Raw genomic sequence first — 6,832 nt, 5'->3', positions numbered from 1 at the left:
TTTCCCTACTTGATACTTACTGGAAACATCTGAATGGTCAATGTTTCTGACAGATATTAGGTAGTTAACTGGCAACTAACATGCAAGCCAATGACTGAGAAGTGGATCATTAGTCTAGCATTGCTTGCACCAACCACACTCAACAACAGCAGTATTCAGACTACAAACACCAAACCTCACCTGCACACTCTGGTATCTCAATGGGACAACTTAGCTGTTTCACCAATTTGAAGGGTTGGTCACACATGTCAACCCCGCCCCCGTCTGTCAAGTGCTGGTCAAGTGGATATGCTGTACTTCATAGCCTCAATGATCATATCCTGGATACATTGCATTGCTCAATGTCCTGTACCAAGTAATGCCTCGATCTGAAATCTGATCCTTGTGAAACCTCATGCCTTCTTTGAAACCAAGCCCAACAAAGACTATAAAACTGCACAGAAACAGGGCTCTGCTTTGAAAGGATGAGCTTGTAGAAATGGACCATATTCCCTGCTCCAGAGCATGTTAGAATCTGGAACTCTGAACCAATGAGGACCAGAAATTTGTTTTCATGGAGCTGGTTTGTAAACTGATTTTTATTGACTTTATTACTCTATTTGCACTGCTTGCAGACTACATAATGTTTTCTATTGGTATAGTATAATGTATGCAGGAAGCACATACGCACACCCTTTGAGCAGATGCCTGTTATGCTCTTCAATTCGGCCCCCATAGGACAAATTTATCTACCAGGCCCCATCATCATGAAACCAATTTCTATTTACTTTTGGTGAAGTTAATATACATAAAAATAATTAATTTAAGAACATACACTGCACTATGCTTTTGGCTAGGGTTCGTCTCGTCTTGCGTTTCTTGTGCTTTTGTTATCTTGCCAGTGTCACTTCTGATATGACCGCTGGCAAGATAACAAGCATCGACTATACTAGCACTAGCTCCCTTGAAAAGACTGAAAATAATATACTTAGGCTGCAAACAAACACTGGATTTATCTCAAGATAAACTATTTTATCCCAGGACAAAGTGTACAGACATTCATGTCCACTGTATTAGAATAAGTCCTAGAAAAGTTTCCTGGATAAAAGATGGTAACAGTTTATCCTGGGATATTGCAAAGTACACTTGTACAGTTATCCCAGGATTGTATTGCTGAATCAATGTCAAAAAGTGGCAGTGCAATAGACACTCATTAAACCCTGATAAGTAATGTGATGTGTGTATACACATCAAGCCTCAGATATTTTTATTCCACAATAAACAAAGGTACAACTTATCCAGGGACAAATGCAACATCTGTTCCTAGCCTAAATGCAGTTCTTGACCTTTATGGAACCTGAGATGGCCTCATAAGTTAAGGATATCTTTCCTAATTATGTTTACATTTAAGAAAATGTTGCACTAACTCATTAACACCTGATGAGAAGTCATTAGTGTAACAAGTATATTTAAATGATTTTCATGAATGAATATTTGAAATGAAATGGCAACCTCTATATTTCTTATGAACAGGTTTGTTGTTAAACCCAATTCAGTTTTTAAATTTAAATAATTATCTATTTTTTATTCAAGCAATCTGCTTTTAAATTCACCTTATCCCACAAAATGGTGCACATAGAATGTTGTCTGCATCACAGAAAGTCTCTCTCTCCACACCTACAAACATGGGCTATTACATTCAGCTAGGGTTGGGTATTTGACTGGTCAAATAAAGTTTGGTCAACTGACCAGTCAAATATCATTAAAACATATTTAAAAATGCCAAATATGATCAAATACTTTTTTTGTTTATTTACATTAACAAGCAGTAATTTCTTACATAATGTTGAAATAAATTTATTTCACAATTAAATCTTTCTGCAAAAACTAAACACAGAAGCACAAATTTTCCATTAAGAAATGTGTCAAAAAAAACTTTAAAAAAATCATTTGCCAACATTCCCCATAACACCGATAACATACTTTTTATCAAAACAAAATAGTATAAAAACAATTTACGTTTCACTACTATAAATTTAAAAATGTATCTTCACCCTTAGTCTGTTTTTTTCTTAATTAATGCCATCTTCCTCTCAACTACCATTCTTTTCACTGTCACTTTCTTCTGAGTCAGAATCAGAAAACTTGCTTGAAAAATATGCATTTTGTCCAAAATGCCTTTCATTAAATGTATAGCTGCCATCTTCCCAACAATTTCTGTTTGCATCCTGTTTTGGTTCTTGTTATGAATGTTGTCCCAAACTAACCGGTTATGCTCTGCACAAGGAGTAGAGCTTGGAAGTGTTAACAGGATATCAGAAACAGTCACTAATGAACAAGGAGGACAAAAGCATTTCCACCAACTTGATGTAATTTGACCTTTTTCTATGGATATGACTGCATTCCATATCACTTTATTGTTGAATAAACCACTTCTAGCTTTAAAATTATTTCAGTCAAAATAGATTGGTCATCAGGAAATTTCTTAAATGTGGCCAAGTTCATTATTAGTTCACAAGCTGCATCAAAGTCTTCACTTGTTAGCTTCTCTCCTCAATATTGTGGATCTAACAGGTAAGCTGCATTGTGCATCAGTGATCAATTGACACTTTCTTTTCTCCATCATTTCTTTTGTTTTTTCTCAGACATTGAAAGTGATTCTTTACAAGTGTTGGTGATATGATGCTGAATGCTTGCGTACTCATATCTGACATCTTCAAGTGTACATTTGTTGCCTTCCAGCCATGGGCAACTGGTGCCTCCCGAGTCTGGGGGGGGGGGAAAACCTGCAGGTGCCGCTGGCAGCAGGGCTGGAGCCGGCGAGCTCCCACAGGTGTCGATAGCAGCAGTGGCCGTCAGTGGGGGCACGTGCTCCTCCGTACCCTCCTCCCACACGTCACCTATGCTTCCAGCTTTTGTATAGCTTTGGCAACAAAGTTTTAGCATTGAGAAAAATTTGGAATTGCATACCCAAAAGACATCTGCATAAAAAATGTCAATACAAATCTCATGGATAAATATTAGAAACATTTTCATCTTCAACGGCTGACTACAAAGCTTTCTTGGAAACTTGAAGCTGTCCCAAACATTTGATTGCTGAAGCCTATCATGTAAGACAATTTGTACTCAATGTCAGAAGTACACAGTGTTGTTTTTGGCAACACAAAAAACAGCTGGCATGTGCTGATTTTTTAAAAGCTTGACAATTGTTTTTACTTTTGTGGGATGAGAATGGAATGTTTGTAAACCTTCAAAATCATTAACAAAAAGTTGCCGTGTGTGCGCGCACAACTCTAGAACTGAGTATGTGGATATTTCTCTTTCATAGTACTCCAAGACGACTTCATATTTGCAGCATTGTCAGTTAAACCTAAAAATACTCTCTCAGGGCTGAGTTTTGAAATAATGCTTTCAAACTGTAATGCTATGTACTAGGATGCATGGCAATGTTCTGCAGTGGTTAAGAATTTATAGAATAATGGCTGGAGAGTTGTCACCATGAAATTATGCTTTAATTCCAAATATTGTTCCCACCATCTGATACAACGGACACATGAGATGCCTCTTTAATAAGACCACTTACTCTTCTTTGCATTTTGCCGAAAGCTTCATCAAGAAGATGTCCAGCCAGCTGTGTTCTGCCTGGTAATGTGTAGGTTGGATGTAGCTTGGCAAAAAATTCCTTCACATAGGGATTTTCTACCATGTGAAAATGCAAATTGCTTGCATATACAGCCTTAGCAAACATCTGGTCAAGATCACATTTTTCTTGGGTACTAATCCTGTCCAAAAATCCTAAAGATATTTGATTGTGGTTTCACAGAAGTTGATACCCAAGAACTGGCCAAAGAAGATCTGTAACCAGAAGGCTGCTGAGATGAAGCTTCAAAACCAAAATTGTTTACATAAGTTTAGTTTGAAGGTGAAAGCAGCAGAAGATCACTAGCCTGAGTTTCAGTATTGTTTTCCATTCCTGTCACCATACCATCTTCATCACAGGAATCTTCTATGCTCAAAGCATGATCAGAGGAAGCATCTGATGTATAAGTAGAAGAAAGCAGCTTCTTCTTGGAATGATTATTATTAAGGAGTCTTTCTTTTACTACAGCTGGGCACATTTCACAAGACTTTAAGAGGTGTTTTATCATTCTGTCTACATGAATTACATATTCAGTTCCAGAATTTATATCTGCTTTTTGCTGCTTTTCCCTCTTGTGCTCTTTTACAAAATTTCCATACAAATACTTTAGGTTCCTTTGCTACTCATTTCTTTTTTTAATTAAAGTTAATCCTTCTTAGTAAAAAAAAAATAACAAAATTTGCATTTCAATTTTAAATTTTCAAACCACTTGTAATAAAAAATTCATAAAAACAAAAAGACACTGAAACAGTCACTGAGTGTAAGGCAAAAAATGTAGTGAATAACTAAATCCAGTGGAAATACTATCATATATAGGGATTACATTTGCTAGTTTCTTCTGGATTATTTGAAAAAGAGAAACAGTCAAATAATGTCTGCGTCATCTGGATGACTGTTATCAGATAACTGTTCAAGTCTGAGGATTTAAAAAAATGAGTTGGCACAACTTGCATTCACCCCTCTTCAGCTCCAGTAGCTCCACCCACTTGTCCTTCTTGCTATTAGGGATGTGAAAGGTTAAACAGTTAAACTATAATTAAATTTATACCATTAATGTATTACAGTTAACTTTTAAACTAGCCCACCTTTGCATGCCTCCTGCCTCTTCTACTAGCAGTTCGCGTCATGTAAATCAAAGTGCTTGGGGTTGTCTGGGGGGAGAAGGTGGTTGAGCCAAGCTGAGCCAGCCTTTTCCCTGGAGAAGAGGTAGGGAAAAGGAAAGCAAGGCAGTGCGTGATGGTTGGCAACAGGAGCACTGCTTGCCACCTGCTTATATCTCATCCTGTGGCAAGCAGAGTGGGTGCTGGTTACTGGGGGTATCCCTGCATCTGTCCCTCCTTCCCTGTTCTCAATCTCATTGCTTTTGGCAGTGGTGGCGTTCCCCCTGGTGGGGCGGGAGGGTGGGTGGGAGGTGCTCCAGTGGGAGAGGCTGCAGGTCTTAAATTTTTCCCCAACAAGGCTGTGGGGCAGTGCAGCTGGCTCAGTGACAGCATATTCCTCTCACCAGGTGCTGGGGCTCTGTGTCTCTGGTTGCCTTGGAGGAGGAGGAGAGGTGCTCTGCCTCTCTCCCCTGCTCACACATGGTAGAAATGACAGCTAGGGAGGTGCCTCCTCTGTGCTGCACTGTCTGCCTGCCCACAGAGAGCCTGGCTGTAGGCTGTCCAGGGCTGCGAGACACCAGGTCCTGGGTATTAGCCGCCAGTCACACAAACGCGGGGAGCTGCCTTAGAACAGAGCACCCCAGGCTTCTGCAGTGAACTCCCCACACAGCCCCTGCGCCCCCAGCCCTCCATAGTAGGTATGTGTTACTGGTTAAACAGTTAACCAATATAATTAAAAGAGTTTAAATGGCTATTTTTAAAAAACAATATTTACATCTCTAGATACTATAATTACAGAAAGCCTTCCTATAATATTTGATCAATATCTAACCACTCAAAAAACATGCAGTCAACTGACTTGTCAAATACTGTCAGTTGACATGTCAATTGATCAGCTTGCCAACCTTACACTCACCTACAAATCTACTAATTCTCATACTTGGACACATCTTTAAGTATTGCTCAGTCTTTGACTCTTATTAAGTGCTCTGTATCCTGATCACCATAAACATCATCTCTGAAATTATTTCCTTCAATCCTGCCTGTCCTCTTCACATTCAGTATTGTTACCTATGAAGAAAATGGACTTAGTTTTACCTTCATTCAGTCCTTCACCTACACCCATGCATACCTGTTTAATACCTTTGATTCCCTCATGTATTCCTGAATCCAAATTTCCTCTCTCCAGTACCATATATTGAGCATTTTCTCTCTTTTTCAAAGAATTCTCTCAGGATTAGATATTAAGCCCAGCCTTGTGCCCCTCTTCCTCCTTGCTGTGGTGAGTCAGAAGATAGACCTGTTTGCAGTTTCTGGGAAACACTGCATCTGTGGCAGGTAAAGAGGAGACATTAGGTCCATGATTCTCACCTACGGTGCCTCAGCACCCTGGGGTGCCATGAGAGCCTTTCAAGGGTGCTGCAGGATGTAATACAATATTAGTACTGGTAGATGTGCAAACATGATTCCCAAGATAAACCAAGAGATTTCAAACAGGAATCCATAATGTCACAAACATTCTGAACCACTGAGTGAGTTTTTTGCAACAGAAGAATTACTTTATTTTTCTGTAGACAAAAATCACGTAAAAACTCAGCCAACATTTTCTGAGGGGCACCTAGGATCTATTGAGGGGCGCCTTGAGTCTAAAAAGGTTGAGAACCACTGCACTGAGCACTAAAGCATCCACACATAATTGGGCAGATCTGCTTATTCCGGACTACCTCAGGTTATATGATTACCTTGTCCACTGTAACATACCTACATGGATATATAGACCATTACACAGATAGCTGTGAAAATATCTCGGGAAATAAACCAATTAAAGCTTGGCACACTCAGGGGAGGACTACACTGCCAACTACAGTGTAGAGACAGCTGAGCTAGCTTGGGGAAGAGAAAGTTTAGTCACAGCAGCATGGAGTAAAACAAGCTAATTTACCCTGCCAAAAAGCTGGTATAGTTTAGGCTCATGATGAGCTGTTGTAGCTAGAGACTAATCCCAACACCGGAACTAGCCGCCTGCAATATAAACTTATTCTCAGTCTCCTACAGGGATCCTTCACTGCCTCTGTTCCCTAGATTTCTAAAGTACTGATGAGAAAGTAACCCT

General features: G+C 39.4%; 1 protein-coding gene across 1 annotated transcript in view; it reads right to left on the bottom strand.

Annotated features, from left to right (window-relative positions):
- Positions 1 to 5,977, bottom strand: part of UBE3A (ubiquitin protein ligase E3A) — a 70,088-nt gene extending 64,111 nt beyond the window's left edge. Inside the window, exon 1 of the mRNA XM_006017066.3 lies at positions 5,852 to 5,977. The gene's annotated coding sequence lies outside the window, so the exon portion shown is untranslated. The remainder of the gene's footprint in view (positions 1 to 5,851) is intronic.
- Between the last annotated feature and the right edge of the window lie 855 nt (positions 5,978 to 6,832).

This window comes from Alligator sinensis, unplaced genomic scaffold, assembly GCF_000455745.1.
Source record: "Alligator sinensis unplaced genomic scaffold, ASM45574v1 scaffold144_2, whole genome shotgun sequence".
NCBI lineage: Eukaryota > Metazoa > Chordata > Crocodylia > Alligatoridae > Alligator > Alligator sinensis.
The sequence above is the reverse complement of the archived record's forward strand: the minus strand, read 5'-3'. Positions and strand labels throughout refer to the sequence as shown.